The sequence below is a fragment of the Podarcis filfolensis genome (assembly GCF_964270895.1).
Source record: "Podarcis filfolensis genome assembly, chromosome: 6".
Classification (NCBI taxonomy): Eukaryota; Metazoa; Chordata; class Lepidosauria; order Squamata; family Lacertidae; genus Podarcis; species Podarcis filfolensis.
In genome coordinates this window covers 25,400,649-25,420,286 of record NC_139609.1, presented here as the reverse complement: position 1 = coordinate 25,420,286, position 19,638 = coordinate 25,400,649, and positions in this window count along the sequence as shown.

The following is a 19,638-nucleotide window of genomic DNA, read 5'->3' as shown; positions in this document are numbered from 1 at the left end:
ATCGAAGCAGGGAGAAATGGGTTGTGTTATGGGCAGGAGCGGATGCATCCCATCTGAAGCCTCTCTGTTTCTCTGACATGCTAAGAGAAATAGCACAACTCCACACAAGTCCTGGCACTGGTTTACAAAGAAAAGGCTGCCCCCCAGTGCCTCCTGCACTGTCCGCAGCAAAACAGCAGATGATCTCCCCCAGCCCATAAATGTACGGTGGGATTACTCCCTTGTGAATTTTCAGGTTTGCATTGCAGAATCAGCACACAGATTTTTGCAGATTAAGTGCCCATAGCATATAACACTGGTGCATGGGAAGATGGAAACATCCACAGAAATCAAAGGGCAAGCTTTTGCACCTCCAACAGGAGACTCAGCAGCAAGCAGGTGTGTATTCACAGCACAGACACCAGGCCACTAAGCACTCAGATGACGCAATCGCGCCCCTTGGATGTCTCAAATACAAACCGCCGTTACTAAACTTGTGGCTCCCAGTGGCTTGTGACTAGCTGGAGATATATGAAGCTTTCATGCTTGCACCCAGGCAAAAGCTGGAAAGGGGCCTTATGAGGAATTAGATGCTTATACATAGCCCAGAAAACCCCTGGAACAAAGCCATCGCCAGATATCTTAGCTGCTGCATTCCCTCTTCAACTTGTGAAGTCACATGGAGGGCCTTCGATTGATCAAGGCTGAGTCTTTCTATTATTTCTCAGGTTTTTGCAGAAAAGGAGACTTCATCCTTGCTGTCACCCAGAAAAATGCTGCAAAGCTGTTATGTAAGGAAGAGGGATGGTTGCCAACAACACACTGGCATATTATGAATATGTACATTTGCTAGATAATATAAATTCTAGTTGGATCCCAACAGCCTTCCCCCCCCAAAAAAACCTGCTTTGTAATTTTGCAGATTATACATGGATATATGTCCAATAAAATATTTATTGTAACACAATGTATTGTTAATGGTGTTGACTATTCCTTGCCCAGGTGCCAGGGAAATAAAAAATTAACCAATGTAGAATATAAAATAGATGTGATAAGTGCAAGGCAGGCCCTAGTTCCTGAGCATACAAAACAGATCTGTCCTTCAGGCTGTAATGCAGAAATAGCAGAGCGAAGAAGACACCACGGCTGAATTCTTGACAGCAGAACAAAACAGAGAGAGGCTTGAAAGCAGTGCAGCTGAGGAGTAGCATGCAAATGCAGGAGGTTTAAATTAGTAATGTTCAAGATCTAGTTAAAATCGACGGTGTACACACTCTGGTGAGCGTTTTAATGACAGCTAACAAAAACAAAAGTAACAGCTTCACATATGTGAAATCCTAGACGCTTCTGTAATTATATGCCATCTTAAAAAAAATGCTTTATTTTCCATATTTCTTATTTATTTATTTTAAAATAAACCCTATGTATGTGTTTCCTGTCAGTGGCCTCATACATCTTCCTACAGAAAACGCTTATGGGTCTGAGATAGAGTATGTTTCTGTTTCCAGCATTCATGAGCGCATGTCGCGAACAAATTAAAACAACTGCAAAATACCACCACAAATAAAGGTTTGCCCACGTGATGTGATTTAGATAACCATAAAATTATTTGCTTACTGAATTATTATTATCATTATTTATTAGATTTATATACCACTAGTCATCAAAAGATCTCAGGGCGGTTCACAAGATAAACACATGAGGTAAAAGCACAAATAAATAGTTACAACAGGAACAACAGAACAAGAATGCCCCCCCAAAAAAATAAATCTATAGAATATTAATCAGCCAAAGGCAAGGTTGAAGAGGAACATTTTTGCCTGGTGCCTAAAGATATATAATGAAGGCACTAGATCAGGCTTCCTCAACCTCGGCCCTCCATATGTTTTTGGCCTACAACTCCCATGATCCCTAGGTAGCAGAACCAGTGGTCAGGGATGATGGGAATTGTAGTCTCAAAAACATCTGGAGGGCCGAGGTTGAGGAAGCCTGAACTAGGTGAACCACCCTGGGGAGTTTATTCCAGAAGTGGGAGCCCCCGCAGAAAAAGGCTTGTTCTCATGTTGCCACTCTAGACCTCACTTGGCGTATATCCCACCCTTTTACTAGAGTCACAGTGTGCAGAGTGGCTTATAACATGATGTATGCTTGCATGGTTTGTTTTCATCCCTAGCCGATGAAGGAACCATGTTTGCCAACAGGAGCTGTGTGAATAGTCTTCCGTTCTAGAATCCAGAGTTGTGGTGTGGTCTAAACCACTGAGCCTCTTGGGCTTGTTGATCGGAAGGTCGGCAGTTCGAGTCCACCTGAGCTCCCATTGCTTTGCTGCAGCTCCAGCCAGCCTAGCAGTTTGAAAGCATACCAGTACAAGTAGATAAATAGGTACCTCTGTGGCGGGAAGGTAAACGGCATTCTCGTGTGCTCTGGCACTCATCAAGGTACTCTGTGCACCAGCAGTGGTTTAGTCATGCTGGCCACATGACCCGGAAAGCTGTCTGTGGACAAACACCAGCTCCCTTGGTGTGAAAAGCTAGATGAGAGCGACAACTCCATAGTTTTCTCTGACTGGACTTAACAGTCCAGGAGTCTTTTACCTTTACCTTTACTCTATGACTAGGTATCAGTGTTCAAAACATGGCATCACTGATCAACCACAAATATCCCAGCATCTCCTCATACCTGAAGAAGCATCTCCACCCCCATCGTTCAGCCCGGACTTGAACTTTGAAGCTTTTTTCCTTAGGGAAAATATAACTTTCCAAACACGACATCTCTGCATTATCCAAGTAAACAGATTCATCGCAGTTTCAGGAGAGACAAAAGGAAATACTTCTACACACACAGTATAATTGACTAATGAAATTAATTGCCACAGGAAGCTGTGGTGTTCTTAGGTACAGTATTGACTTCAGTCAATGAGCCTGGGAGCACAATTTGATGAGAGATATAATCTGAAAAGGCAGGCAGCAGGAAGAAGGGAAGTCGAGTGGAGGGCTGGTTCAGCGCAGACAAAGTTGCCAAGCTAGAGAGCAATTACTATACATGTTTTTGTTTTGTGAATAAATTGTGGCACAGTTACCTGATGCAAGAACAGCTATGATTATTATTTTTTTAAGTAAGGTTAACCAAAAGGTCTACCCATTGCTTGTAGGCATATGAAACTTCTATACTCAGTGGCAGTAGACTGCAACATTCAATCAAAACCGATTCCTTAGACCATAAAGGAGTATTCCACTCTCTACCCCGCCAGCCCCATCAATCCCCATATCTGGTCCACAAGCTTGGGGGGTCCTTCAGAACAGCATGGAAGGTGGAAAAGCTCCTTCCATCAATACAAGAGACATAATTAGATCAGTAGCTATTGGTGGGACACTGATGGTTAGCTGATCTTCTGTTACCAGAGACACTGTGGCTTACTGGGAGAGGGACACACTGATGTTTGAAATGTTTTGAATGTAAAGCATATGCTGAGAAAGGTCTCTTTCATGGCCTGCTCAAGAGTTGTCCAAGAGTTGTCACTGAAATCCCCAAAAAGAGTTATTACATTCTATAGAAATGCAGGCTCCAACATTCAAATATATAAATAATAGCATTTTTGTGCACTTGCAATTTTCCTAGCACTAAGGGACGCTGCTATCATCCCCCATAGACAAGACATATTTATGTAGTCCACTCCCACCCCACCTGCTATATCAGGCCTTGTATTTATGCACCTGCCTGATAGGCATCGGTTACAAGGAATTTTGCACAGGTGAGGCCACAGAATTCCATGCAGAAGAGCAGTAGTGGCCAGTCAAGCAGCACAGGTGAGGCACTGTTGCTCTCCTGGCTTCCCAACACAACAGGTCGCTGGCACTTATTGGGAGAGGAGAGATAATCTGATGATCCTGCCACCATTCACCACACAAGGCCAAGCTCCTCATGCATCACCCCTCTTGGTAAACATCAGTCACCCCCTTTGTTGGAAAGCCAAGAGAGCAACGGTGCTCTACTTGTACCACCTCACCAGCCACTACTGCAGGAAGGTGAGCAAGCTGGTGGGGAGGGATGGAGCAGTCCACAAGAACAAAAGAAGAGCTCTGCTGGGTCAGGCCTAGTCCATTGTGCTCTCATTCTGCCAACCGGATGGGTCTGGGAAGAGCACAGATGTGCAAGAGGACCCTCCTCACTTGTGATTCCCAGAAACTGACCTTACATTCCGGCCTACCTCTGGGCCAGCATAGAAACCATGCCAGATGCTCAGAAGGAAGTCTCGCTTCTCCACACCCAGCATCCACAAACAAAGTGGGTTGCTCCAGAAGGGACTGAGTGTTCTGTCTTTCCACTGTCAACCCCCAGTGAGCCAGGCATTTTTCTTTTACTAACGCACCATGTTTTGTGAGCTTATTCACAAAGCTGTGCTACAGGCTGCATTAATTTACTTCCCAAGGAACCTACTTTGCATTGACTTGAAATCAGTTTGAACATTTGCTACTCCGCAACCTACTAGGAGCATAATTGTCCTATAATATTTTTAGTTATTGTCAGGTGCTGGTGTGGTTGCTCGAGAGTAAACAGGCAAGACTCCGACTTGTCTTTTCCAGGCTTTACAGTGGTACCTCGGGGTACATACGCTTCAGGTTACATACGCTTCAGGTTACAGACTCCGCTAACCCAGAAATATTACCTCAGGTTAAGAACTTTGCTTCAGGATAAGAACAGAAATCGGGCTCTGGCGGTGCGGCGGCAGCAGGAGGCCCCATTAGCTAAAGTGGTGCTTCAGGTTAAGAACAGTTTCAGGTTAAGTACAGACCTCCGGAACGAATTAAGTACTTAACCTGAGGTACTACTGAATTCTTGGTGCAAACTATTACTCCTTCCCAAGAGATTTAACTTCTAGGGACCTGGGAATCTGAGAAGATAAGTCTAGCAACTCTCCTACTAAGAACATTTTGAACAGGAATTGACAAAACCTCCCCCAGAATTAAGAATAGGATCAGAGATTTTCTAGGACATGTACCAGGAAACAGGCACCATATTTGCATGTTAGGAAATCATTTGCACAACCCCTTCAATTTATAATAGTCCTACAACAGCTTGATTTTTTCCCCAATGGAACTGCCAGTCCAGAAGAGGTACTCCCCACACTTTTTTCAAAAAGCAAAATGCAAGTCTATAAATATGAATGGAATATTAGCTGCAGTTGCACAGCCTCAATTATAGCCCTTGTTTACATCCACAAGCTATTTCCAGACGCCTGATTAACAGTATATATTAAGAACACATTTCAGTAACTATTAAGAACCACAAAAGTACTAGCCGAGTGAGAAAAACATAGATTTCTCTGTGCTGAAGATTTACAGTGTGCTCGCCTTTCCTGTTCCTCTCTAATTTACTGATTATACGCATTTACAAAATTTGCCATTAAGAATGCAGGCACCACCAGATTTATAAGCTCCAATGTGCCACTTAATACCAATATCTTCAGGGTCAATAGTGATGGGAGAAAGTACTTCTGCTAATCAGTCAGGAAGATTTCATGTGTCTTTCTCAGAACAGGGAAGGGAGATGAGAAATTATGGCTTTTTTTTCTGTGCTTAAAATATTGTCCTCATATTTTATGCCCAACAGTTTGTTCCTCAGACAGTTCACACCATACAAAAAACAGCAGCCATCTAGAAGAACCTGATTTGACAATTTATAATCCCTTTGTTGTCTTGGGATTGAGTGAGAGCTTTCTTCCCTTCCAAAATGCTATGTTTTATTGAAATTTCAGACTTTTTAATACTCAAGGCTATGAAGACAACATACTTTTTAAAAAAGAAAAGAAGAATGGTTTATAAATAGTCACTCTGAAAAGTGATTATTTCCTTCAATTCTTTTTCCTCAGGTGGGTTTTCTTTTCATAATTTATTCAACAGAAGACTTGCATTATATATAGTGATTTATTTATACATCAAGGAAACTAATAAACACTCTGTAGAAGATGGTATAAAAGCCCTGGGTGATTTTAAAAATATAAAATATAAAAACAAGAATGGGCAAATTTAACAGAGAGCAGGTAACTGCAGTTTCCTGTAGAATACTGTAAAATACTTCACACGTATCTTGGTAAAGACCACCCAATCCCATGACCCTGCCAGTCCTGTGTCACTCAAGTTGTGTCTGTTACAGGGAAATATTCAGCCCTGTGCAACTTGAAAGGTAGCGTGACAGCAAACTGTGCACTGGTGATGTCTAACAGCACCAGTGTGGTGTGTAATAGTGGACATCTGCAGACAATTATGTATGCTCCTGTAGCAGTCAAACAAAAACATGGCTGCTGGAGCCTGGAACTCTGCATAGGTAAAGGTAAAGGGACTCCTGACCATTAGGTCCAGTCGTGGCTGACTCTGGGGTTGCGGAGCTCATCTCGCTTTATTGGCCGAGGGAGCCGGAGTACAGCTTCCAGGTCATGTGGCCAGCAGGACTAAGCCACTTCTGGCGAACCAGAGCAGCGAACGGAAACGCCGTTTACCCTCCCGCAGGAGCGGTGCCTATTTATCTACTTGCACTTTGACGTGCTTTCAAACTGCTAAGTTGGCAGGAGCAGGGACTGAGCAACGGGAGCTCACCCCGTCGCAGGGATTCGAACCGCCGACCTTCTGATCAGCAAGTCCTAGGCTCTGTGGTTTAACCCACAGCGCCACCCACGTCCCATGGAACTCCGCATAGACTGTGTAATTCCATCAGCTACAAGACACAGAAGGAATCAAAGGACTGGTGTGGATAGGCAGTACTGATTTGAAAGGGTATCCCATTTCCATCATGGCCACTTCATGGCTTAGATTCTTCTCTTATCTGCAACAGCTGGCTCTGTGAAGCATCAGTAAGGTCCTGATCAGGAACAAATGTTGGTTCTTGCTTCCTCCTCCTGGGTAGGCCTCAGCAAAGGGCATCATGCTGTCAAATGGGAACTTTGAGCCACCATATGCTTCTGGGGCCCTGGGGATTATTTGAGAATATCTACAACTAGAGAAGTGGGATGATAGATGGTTTATAAGTAAATAAATACACAGTGTGTGCAGCAGCAGATCTAAATCAAGACTGTGCCATTGGGGAAGCGTGGGGAAGCTTAAATCCTTTGCCCCTGCTTCAGCACCTATCTGATTCAGACCCCATGTGTCTGCCATTCACAATAGGAGGGAAGCTTCCATTGGTGCCACGAAGGCAGTGTGTGTCTCATTCTAATCGGGGACTTCTCCCTGCCCCACCCCCCATGTCATGGACCCAAAGTTGCTGCTCCCTCTTCATCTATTTAGGGGTTGTTGTTTTTTAAAGGTCATGTCTAGTTGGGCCCTCAGTGACTTTCCTTGATGCCCACCATGTGCTGAGCTGGGCTGGGCGATGGAGATGGGAAGCCCTTGTTGCTTCTGCTTCTTGGGCCCCATCTGCACTCTATGTTCAAAACTTTATTGTACAGTGGTACCTCGGGTTACATACGCTTCAGGTTACATACGCTTCAGGTTACAGACTCCGCTTACCCAGAAATAATACCTCGGGTTAAGAACTTTGCTTCAGGATGAGAACAGAAATTGTGCTCCGACGGCGCAGTGGCAGCAGGAGGCCCCATTAGCTAAAGTGGTGCTTCAGGTTAAGAACAGTTCCAGGTTAAGTACAGACCTCTGGAATGAATTAAGTACTTAACCCGAGGTACCACTGTACTACTTTAGTGGTTATTGTTTTCACCCAAGAATACTGAGAACTGTAGATTGTTCAGGATGATGAGGGTTCTTTGGAGACTCCTATTCCCCTCACAAAGCTACAATTCCCAGGGTGGTGTAACAACCAGTTTGTCTTCCCAGGGTACTCTGGGAAGCTCTTGCCATATCTCTTTCAGATTTTGCTTATCACCTCTATTTTGGCCCACAAAATCCTCATTGTAATGATTTGGGATCCACAAAACATCAGAATGAGAACTGGCATAAAGCAGAGCTTCTGTCGGCAGTTTTAAGACTTCCCCTGCTTCAACAGCCCCATGTGACCCTAGGCCATGTCCGCAAATCACCAGCTTTTAAGAAAGGGGTGGCTAGTGTCTTAACTAAAGTATTATCAGCTATCACTATACTTATTTGCAATGAAAAATGCGCAGATAGTGGACGTTTTAACATTTCGGCAGTCATAAGAGGTGCCAGTTATTTTACAGGCATTTCTTGACTGCAGCAAAAACCCGAAAGAGGCTAAAAATGTAGGGCAGATACAGGCATGGGCATGTTACAGAGAATATCCACAATTAGGTGACATATTAACATTTATAATATGTCACACAAATGTTACCAATCCCAGACAGATGTCACGAATGTCTGAAAACCTAAAGATAAGACCAGTGAATGATGACAGTTGCAGAAGTGTGGTTCTTAATATTCACTTGTGTGTGTACAGAAACTGAGGAAATATGTGGCATTTGATGAGCCCATGCTTTGTGTGCAGAAGGTTCTATGTTCAATCCTGGGACATCTCCAGTTAAAAGGATTTCATGCAGTAGGAAAGACCTTTGCCTGAAGCGCTGGAGAGCTGCAGCTGAAATTATCTGGCATTGCCAACATTTTTATGTGAATATCAATATTCACCACAAAATATCTTTAATAGGTCTGAACCAAAATGGCTCTTCCCATTCCCCATTTGGAAGAGCTTTGGGCTATTTTTTCAAGAGTGCAGTGAAGTAGCAGGAATGTTTTGAAGACTTGCCTTGTGTTGTTTAGACAAACAATAATCCATCTGAAGGCAGCCCTGATTAGAGAAGTTTTTAATGTTTGATGTTTAGCATGTTTTTAATATTCTGTTGGAATCCACCCAGAATGGCTGGGGCAACCCAGTCAGATAGTTGGCATACGAATAATAAAAATATTATTATTATTATTATTATTATTATTATTATTATTATTATTATTATGCTCCAACTCATTTATAAATGTGCTCTCACACATGCATAACACATTACTGGTAGACTTCCCCATTCACAAGTACATAGCATTGCTGCCTTCGCTTTCAGGGGCAACAAAATGGCAGACCACAATGGAGTATAAGGGCATTTTTTAATAAAAAAATTCCTTCCAGTAGCACCTTAGAGACCAACTAAGTTTGCTATTGGTATGAGCTTTCGTGTACATGCACACTTCTCCATTTTTTAAAATATCTTTGTATGAGCATGCATTCTTGGCAATCCTAACAGAAATGTTGGAGGGTATCGTAGGACGTTCCTATTTTCATTGGATAAATGTTGGAGCATATTGAGATATACGACCTCCGAGCCAAGGAGAGAAGTAACTATGCAACCTTTAGAAGACATCTGAAGGCAGCCCAGTATAGGGAAATTGTTGTTGTTTAGCCATTTAGTCGTGTCTGACTCTTCGTGACCCCATGGACCAGAGCACACCAGGCACTCCTGTCTTCATGGGGAAATAGGGAAGTTGTTTAATGTTTTAATATGATGGAAGCCACCCATAGTGGCTGGGGCAACCCAGTCAGGTGGATGAGGTGTTGTTGTTGTTGTTGTTGTTGTTGTTGTTGTTGTTGTTGTTGTTGTTAAATAGGACATCCCTATTTTCATCGGGAAAATGTTAGAGGGTATGTATCTTTTTAGTTTACAAAGCAATATACTCCTGCATTCTAAGGGAGTTGCTTTAGGCATGCAGAAACCATGAAGGGGAATTATGATGACTGTAATAATGGCAGATAAATAATACAATCTCTGAGGTGAAACTGTGAAGAAAGAATGGCTCATCCTATGCCTTCTATGTGAGAAACTTCAACAGTGCTTTGCCAAAAGAAGGGTGTATTTGAAACATTTTACCTTAATAAGCTTTTGCATATTTTGGGCTCCTGAGAGTCCTTAGGGATTCTATTTGCTATGTGGAATATAAAATGCTGCTTTTTTTTTGTTCCTTTATATTTCTAGGGGGAAAGTCAAACCGCTAGCTTATCAGATCTCCCCTCCGCCCATCCCGCATTCTGGCTGCCTTCCAGGATATAGTTTCTTCTCCTGACAGGAAAATAAATAAACCAGAGGCAACTTCTACTTGTCTGCCCTTACCATCCCCAATTCCCAGGCCTATGAAAAAAATATCTACATTGCAATATAGTTCTGTGCAACATTTTACACTTAATACTCCCCTGCAGAATTTGGATTATTTGGGAAGAAAGCACTGTTAAATCAAGCTACTAGGCCGGTTTATTTATATAGCACTATATTAGCTCTAGGTAACTGATAAAACAAATACGGTTTGGGGCATTTTCTAGACTTTTGTACTAAAAACGCTAAAGAAACAACACAACAGTCATCCCAAACAACCATAATTTAAAGTCTTTTGACATTTTTTTCCAGGTTTAAAGTGTCTGTGTATTACAATGCACAGCTGAACATTTTTAGAAAGATAAATACATATGGTATGACAGAGGAAACTTTTTAAAAAACATTCTTCCTTGGATATGTGCCTGAATTCATTTACAACTGTTGCTGTTTTAAACACTTCAGGCAGAATAAGTGGATGGCACTAAACAGCTTAGCTGCAATTATTATGGAATGTCTGAGGTATAATTTCCCCTGCGGTTTTGTTAGGCGTACAAAATTCATAATTCTGATTTGTGGCAGGTACTTATTACCCATCACAGGTGGGGATATGCAAATATTATTCTAGTAGGGGTGAACAGCCTTTATTTCAGTATTCAGCTATTAACGAGATTTGTGAGTCTGCTACTCTGGGGCCATTTAATTAATTAGATGGTACAGATAAAATATAAATTGTTTTGCATGCTACACAATTCGAGTTTTAGAAGATGTGAAATACTGTTAAATGAACTTAGTGCAGCCCGAATTCTTTGCTAGGGCTCACTATAGATGCAAATGCTGCCTATTACTTTTGCACATAATAACCCTACCCCAGATCCTAATGCTGTCACTGAGTTTATAAATGGGATGCTAATAATGTTCAGTGCATCTATCACTTCATCTTTCTGATATGTGCTCTGAATGAAAATAATGTGTTTGCTTGTACAAATTGCCACGTTTGCATGTTTGCTACTACCCAATCTTGGCACCCTAAGAGAGTGGCCGTGATGGGAACAGGAGCTCTTTGAGAAGTCTCCTAACAGCTCTCAGCAACCTTCACAAACTGCAGTTCCCAGGATTCTTGGGGTGGGGACACCCCATGCATGTTAATAAGAAAGCTCTAAGTGTATTGTGTGGGTGCGAATTGAGTGCCAAAACAGGTGACTGGAGATATCAAAGCTGATAGCTCCAAACCAGTGGAGGTTCCTCTGTTTGGCAAAGTGTGTCATAACCCTCCTAAGATACTGATCCCCATACCCACAAACACCCACAAAGCCATAGCCCAGACTTTCTTCTGTCACTCACAGTCATTATTAACACATTTCCAATGACTGAGCAGCTTACTAGATCATGATTCTGCCCATCTCTTCCACGTAGCCAATCAAAATAATCACAACCAGGAGGTCCCACCCCTGTCTCCAGCAACTCTCTCCCATACAAAAGGTTCGGGTAAGACAGTAGATTATTTTGTCTGAAAGTTTAGTAGGGGACCTTGTTAACAATTCTTTATGGCACTTTTGAGACTACCCAATTCAGACTCCAGTCCTATCTGAGAGCTATCCCTAAGGAATTTGGTGGGGCTTACTTCTGAGTAATGTATGGCTATTGTGACATTAATCCACACACAAAATTGTGACATCAGGGACCCCCACTAACCCCAGGCTAGATACTTTTCGGTTTACTAAGGCACTAAGTTATACAACTTCAGTGCTTTTGTATCCACACCTTTGCAAAGGAGGAGGATGGGAAGAAAACCAGAACAGCTTGGCCCCTCCTTGGCCCCACCCACATAACCTAATTGGTCCTACCTACATGACCTCTTTGGCCACAGGACAGCCCACCAGGTCCAGGAGCTACCAGCTATCACTGCTCTAAACCATTTGTACAGCACTGAGTACATATGCATACAGTGGTACCTTGGTTCCCAAATGCCGACAACCCGGAAGTAAGTGTTCCGGTTGTTGAATGTTTTTCAGAAGCCGAACATTGGCTATTGTTTCTGGGGCGCCTGCACCAATCAGAAGCTGCACCTTGGTTTTTGAACATTGGGGAATGAACATTAGGGAATGGATTAAGTTTGGTGCTTTTGTTTTTGCTATTTATTTTGCGTTTTTGTTTTTGAGGCATTTTCGGTCAATTTGTTTTTGTGACTGTGTGGAACACAGTTCAGCTACTGATTGATTGATTGATTGATTGATTGACTGACTGATGGATTGTGTGACTGCAGAAATGGATAAAAGCCCCCCATCCAAACAACGACTATCATCAGTGCAGGTAAGAAAAAAATAATAATTTTCATTTTTATCATCTACAATACTGTTTGATTTATTTTATAAATTTATTTATTTTATTTAACTTTACCTACCTTTTTACATTGATTATTGCTTTCCTTTTATGGATCAATGGTCTCGTTAGATAGTAAAATTCATGTTAAATAGCTGTTTTAGGGGTTATTTTAAAGGTCTGGAACGGATTAATCTGTTTTGCATTACGTTCTATGGGAAGGCGCACCTTGGTTTTGGAATGCTTTGGTTTTGGAACAGACTTCCAGAATGGATCAAGTTTGAGAACCAAGGTACCACTCTATCTGGTCCAGAAAAGAGACCATAGGCTTCTTCAGTCATTTGAAGTGAATGCACTATCTGTGCTAAAGAGCAAATAGGTACTAGTAAGACCTTCCCTGGATTTGTTGGCTATAGTTCAGACATTCTGACATTGAGAAGGAAGGCGGGAAATGGTATTGTTGGCTATTTGCAGTATGGTAGCGCTGCAGAGAGCTTGCTGGGGAGACCATGCAATAAAAAGGGACTCAAAAATAACTTAAACAAGGTTTTAATAAGAAAAACAAAAACTCCTTATACACTAAATACATCAACAACAAACCAGACCCAACCACCAACCCATCCCCCAGGGAAATGGGAGAGCTAGGTGCTGCTCCTTATATACTACACCCAATTGCTGACACAGCTTAATCAATACAACTCAGCAGCACCTGCTGTGTTTCACAGCTGTAAAGCTGGGTCTCATTATCTTGCTCTGGCCCTTGCTCTGGCCCCTTAAAGAAATACACATCGAGTGGAACAATGATGAACCTTTACATTTAAAGAAACAATTCAACAGGTATTACAAGCATTTTGCGGTGAACGTGCTTAGAATCCTTCTTACCACTGGAAACCATAATAAGGTGGGGTCCCTGATTTAAGCACATTCAGCTCAACAGCCATTCATTGACAGTCGTCCAGCCGGAAGACAGTGTTTAGAAGCCTCTAGAGGATTTCTGAGGCATTCAGCAAGTTGCACACCAATCTGAAGGTAACTACTATTGTTAAGTTGACCCTCCTAATAAGCAACTATTCTGCCCATTGACAACTCACAATGAATTATGTATACTCTCCCCGCCACTGCTATTCCACACTTTTGCCATGGCAGTTCATGGCTCTTAGGTGGCCTCCCATCTTGTCCAGGTAATACTCAGGATCAGACCCCCTTTAACATAATCAGTAGAGCTGTATGGTGTGCCCTGAGACCAATCACCAAGTCTTTCAGTTTATTTATTTATATATATATTTATTTTGCCTTTAGGGTTGTTCACTTTCTCCCTTTCTGTCTGCCTCTCTGTCTGTCACCAGCTCTACACTTGGGAGGGTACATTTCTTCAGGCACAAACTTTCTCCCTCAAACTTGACATTTTGTTCTACCTGGAATCACTCAGGTGAGCACCGAAGCCCATTCAGGAAGCCACTGACATATCACTTTCAGGCCTGACACTATCTCTTGGGATGCTGGGCTGTCTCACTCCCTATAGCAGCTCTGCACGATTCTCATGAGATCACTAATTGGTTAAAAAAAAAAAAGGCAGCTGCCATTTCTAACTCCACATGGGTAAATTTGATACAGTTAGTTCATTATCAGAGTATCAAACATGTCACCAATCCTTCTTCTGAAAGTGACTTCAGGACTCCTCTAACTAGTGCCAAGTGTCAGTCAGGAATCCTGTCATTACTATCTTCCATCCCCGCCTGATATAAGGACAAAGTTTGCGGTATCTTCTTCATATTGTGTCAGTAGGAAGACTGGGCCTCCTACTTTTATGCTCGCAGTATCCTGGCCAGGTTTTTCTACCATTAACCCTCTTCCCTCCCAACCCCCACCAAAGCATTGTTCCGTATTTGCCCAGGTGAGATTTTTCTGCCTAGCTCTTTGAATTCCTGGTATCCTTATTTTTGGCCCACTGCACACAAATGAGTTTTATTCTTTTCAGAACCTCCTGCCGAGTGCCATGAGTCAATCACAGAGTTCATGCCTTGCCGTATTTGTATCTTATTATTAGTGTCTTTATTCTCCTTTTTAGTCCTGATTTTCAGACCAGAGATTCTTTATGTGGCGTGCTTTGCAAATTTCACCCATCTCGCTTGCCTGCCTCACTGCAATGTTTTTCTCCTGTATGTACAAAGTGTATGAAACAAAAATGACTAACTAAGCTAGATCTTTAAATACAAAATTGTCACATCAATGTACACTTTGTTCATTTATTGCTTTACATATATATAAAAAAACTGTATACCGCTAAGTCCACAAAAAATCAAAGCAGTTAACAACAAATATATATATAGTATAATAATAATAATAAATAAAAAATTATAACTGGAGATCATCCACTATTTATAAAAATATATTTTGTTAATTGCCTGCACAATGACATAGAAAAGTTTGAATATGTTTGAAACCAAAAACAGAAGGTGCTTGCTGAATCTCAATGGGAAGAGCATGCCACAGGACTGGGCTGATGACACTACAACCCACAGGTTCAGAAAATGCACCTTATGCTACCAATCTTAGGAATGTACTGTTTCAGAATACAAGTAGGGGGTACTGCTTATTTGAACGCTTCCAGAGAAAGTTTGCATGTCAGGAAGAAGGACCCAAGCCTAGCTTTCTCCATAATATGCTGGCCTTCCATGAACTGGTGTGGAGAAGCAGTCAAACAACGCATTTCTCCCATGTTCATCTGATTTTGATATAGGCCGAGTGTTTTCTTTGTTCCCTTAGCAGCTTTTTCAATACCACCTTTCTGCCACAATAGCCAGCAAGGTGGCTCACAAATAAATAAATAAAATCTTAAATATCACGATGAATAACAGAAAAGCAGATTAAAAGCAGTAAAAATAAATAAATCAGTGTAGTATGTACATAAGAATCATCCTGCATCCTGACAGGACTGTACCTTTTTTCTGAATACTTGCTGTCAATACATTGACAATCATATAAACATATTAAAAAGCATGCATATTTCCTTCTACCATGTTAATTACATATTTTGCTTTTGTTTGCCTGAAAGGCTACTGGTGTTCCAAATGTCTCATAACTGGGAACAATGTCATCCTTCCCTATCACTAAAACCACATTAACCACAGAGAACAATTGGCCAATAACTCTTCCACTTTATCCCTTCCCATTGCTTGGGTTACAATTTCTTTAGCAGAAGGTGTCCTAACAGAAGAAATGTGGAGAAGAAATAAATAAATCTCACTGTGAACCTTAGAACCTAAGGACTGAAGGCATTCACCAATGCAGCCTTCACTAACACGGTTCTCTCCAGATGGTTTGAACTACAACTCTAGGGTTGCCATATTTTGAAGAGCAAAAAAGAACGCCATTCAAAGCAAATAAATTCAATTTGTCTCAAATTTTTACCCCTGAAAAAGAGGACGTGTCCTGGAAAAAGAGGACACACATGGCAACCCCATGACTCCCATAAGCCCCTGCCAGCACATTCAACAAATCTGGAGGGCACCAGTTTGGCAAAGACTGCATTAGTGAATGTTCACAAGGCTGCTTTCCATGTTGAATGTTATCAGGCACCACTGATTTTCCTATGCAGATACACTGGGAACATGACTTGAGCATGATGCAGGCATGAAACCCAATCATAATACACTCTATCCACTTTTGAAATACATAAGACACCTCAAAAGTTGGAATCAATGAAACAAATACCAGTGATACTACAATAAAAGTAAATGCCCGATATGGAATGGAAGACCAACATTTAAGAGACAAAAAAAAAACACACACCAATCTACCGAGTCAAATGAAATGAAATAAATAAACGGACAGGTTTACTACTTAGTTACATGTCGGCCTTTTTATCATCAAGATTTGCCATTAACGCTTCAGTGAAGCACAGGAAAAGTGACAGAACATAAACCTTACTTATGATTTAAGATGTGTCAACAAGATGCAGTTGCTTTCGACTTAAATGAAGTCTATCACAAATCCCCAATCTGTACCTGCTACAAGTTTGTAATTGCTTTTGGGGTATAGTGGTATGATGTACCAGCCCATTAGGACAACTCCATCCCCTGAACACTCATCATGTTTCTATTAAAACATGCTGGCTCTTTTGAAGTGTCTGATGTACTTGAAAGAGCTGCCTTGTTTGTGCTTTGTGGGGGAAGCCAGGGGGCGGGGAGAGAGAGAGAGAAGATGAAAACAAGAGTTTGGCTCCAGTTTCCAATATGCTTCCTTAGTAAGAGACAAATCTTTTCCACGAGATTTCCTGAGAATATGAGGCAAATCAGCCAGAAGGAGACCATTTAAGAGAAACAGGTTTCTTCCCATTTAGGTTCATAAGTCAGGCTTCTCTGGAGAATAGCCCGAATGCAATAGACAAATCTCAATGAAATTCCACCGATAGGTTTAAGAAATCAGGTATGCAGCTGATTGATTCAGGATGATTTCATACAGGTAATACGAAATAGCAGGAATAACTAGGTCTGTTACACTGATGGTGCTGGAAGGAACTTCTGGGCATAACTTCACTCAACCCAGTCTCCAGTAAACATGGGCCACGTGAGGATGGATGTGCAGTCAAGTCATACCTAAGAAAACACATGGCCTAAAGGGCATGGTGATATTTCCAAACATGTACTTTAAAAAGTGGACTGATAATCTTGAGTATCAAAATCAGGTAAAAAGCACTGGGGGGGGGGGGAAACAGCTGCAAATCTTCTGCACCTGCACAATGGACACTACACCTTTCTGTCAAATTCTTCTGCCAATTATTTATTTTTAAAAGAAACTGGGGAGATACCTGGGGTTGGGTTTTTTTGCCTGTGTTTTATTTGCTTGAAGTGCGTAGGTGTTTTGCCTGGGGGGGGGGGAGAGGTCTGTGCATCACCACCTCTTCTGTGAAATGGGCATTTTATAAAACACAATAAAACCAGTATTAGATTCGATATCAAGCCAACAGCAAGTCCCACTACTGATCAACCACCTCCCAATTGTCCTAGTAGGCAATCTGCATCTGGAGCCTGACAAAATAAATAATTTCTGTTGATCTTACAAGTAATTTTAATGAAGTCTGACACTGCAAACCATCAAATTCTGACAGAACGCTCATGCACAAAGCTAAACAGATGTGCTCAAAAGTGGTAATTTGAGAGAGCAAAAGATTTTACACAAATACACACATGTCCGCCTTTTCCCACTGTCCTCTATATCTGCCTGTGTGGTCCTGGAAGGGGCAGCAAGAGTGTTCCTTGGTACTGTTGAGACGCACCATTTCTCTCATAATGTTTACTCACAAGAATGAGGTCAGGGATCATTGCCCTCAGTCTGATCCGGCTTCATAACTCCACATAGCCACTGGGATTTGTCTAATATAGGCAAGTCAGGTGTGCAGAGCTTCTGAAGCCCCCAATGAAGACAAATAAGAATGATAGCAAAGTTTCCTACTCTCCCTTGGATGGGACAGACTTTTACAATGCAGTCATATTTCCCAGTTCTTAAGCAAAGCTTAGAGATCAGAACTTGGGTGTCCTGAAGCTCACGAATTCTTCCCACTGCTGCCTTCTCCTGCATGCCCTTTAGATTAGTAAGTGGTCTGTGTTTGCCTGAGCTTGAGTCTGGACTAAGGAATCTGAGCCCCTGTGTTCTGATTCAATACATGAGATCCAATCACAGAACATTTCAGGATTTGGGCCTCTGCCATTGGCCCTTAAACTCTGAGTCATGATTCGCAGCTTAGACATTTAGACAGCCAGTCATGTTGGGAGTGGGAGTGGCCCAGGCCTTCAGAAATGTATATAAACAGTTGTTTTGCCCCTGTTGTCCAGTTCTGTTAGTTTAATAAAGGTTCTTGCTGTTATCACTGTGTCTTGTCTTGTGGGAACCCATCTACACTTCAGTAAGCTCCTACTTCCCTATGTTGCTTGAATTTTCTTCTTTCATTCCTTTTTGTGGCTAATTATGGGTTGCCCGTCTGCACCGAGCTCAACAATAACCATCGTTAGCTTCAAATCAGAAGTTGAAACTTGCTTCTAACTATGTTTTGAAGAAGATTTCAGTATCAGGGCTAAGATTCGCAGCAAAGGTTAGGCACATTCAAGATTACATTGCTTGGGGAATCAAAGCATGTGATTTGAATATGACACTTCACGTGTGATTAACAGAAGATGATAAAAATAGTGTCTTGGTGGAGAATCACACCTCAATCAAACAAGCTGCAGAGGAATTTTATCATCTTTATTACCAACATTTGTGCACATTTTATAAAATCACATCATTTAATAACAGAACATGATACTCATGCAAGGTGCAATAAAATTCTCTCTTACATTCATTTTAATACCATCATTTAAGAAGAGAAAAGAAAAATAACCGATACTGTGAGATGTCATTGCATATTTGCGTCTTAACATAACTGTTCCATCAAAGCAGAAATGATGTTTTTTTGCCAACAGCAATTGCTGATGTACCTAAAAGATTACAGTAGAAAATGATGGTGGCCGCCATCACATTACACAGGCCATGTAGATGATATTCCCCCCCCCCCAACCTTTCTTTGATCCCAAGTGCCATTATTTAAGTTGCAGTTCCTTGGAAACTTATTGTTTGCTTTGCTTATTTGTTTGAGAATAGCTTGAGTATATCTTATATGGAAGTATTTTGCATTCAGCATCTTTAAAAAACTCTGTAGCAGCAAATGAATGGATAGAGTTTCAGTGTATCACTACTGTATGCTATCACAGGTCATTAGCACTTTATCTTTTTATAGCAACTCCCCCCAATAAATCACCATTCCTCTCCCTGAACTGTCCCCAAGCAACAGCTATTCCATCAGGCTTCAGCAGAGGGTAAAAAGGGAAGCAAGACCACTCCATCGGGTCTGCTTAGAGGCCAGCTCCTTCCTCTCCCTGAACAGTTTTTATCCCACTAATCCAGGCATGTCCAAAGTCCATTTTGGGGGCCTAATCAGTTTAATCCGGCCCCTGTGGTTAACAACTTTGGTCAGCCCTCACGGCCCTTCACTTCATCAAATCTGGCCCTCTTTGAAAAAGTTTGGACACCACTGTTCCTAATCAGGAGACTGTATCTCTAAAAAAAAACACCCCCAAAAACCCTGTTGTTTGGTTTGGCTTTCACTCCTCCCTCCTCCTCTCTCTTTCCTTTTGTGTTGTGTCTTTTAGACTGCAATATGCCTGAAGGCAATGACCGCCTTGTTGTTTATTGCTCTGTAATCAGCTCTGGGAAGCTTTTCAACTCAAGGGTTATGTAAAAATGTTTTACTTAAACAAATGACTCAGATAACA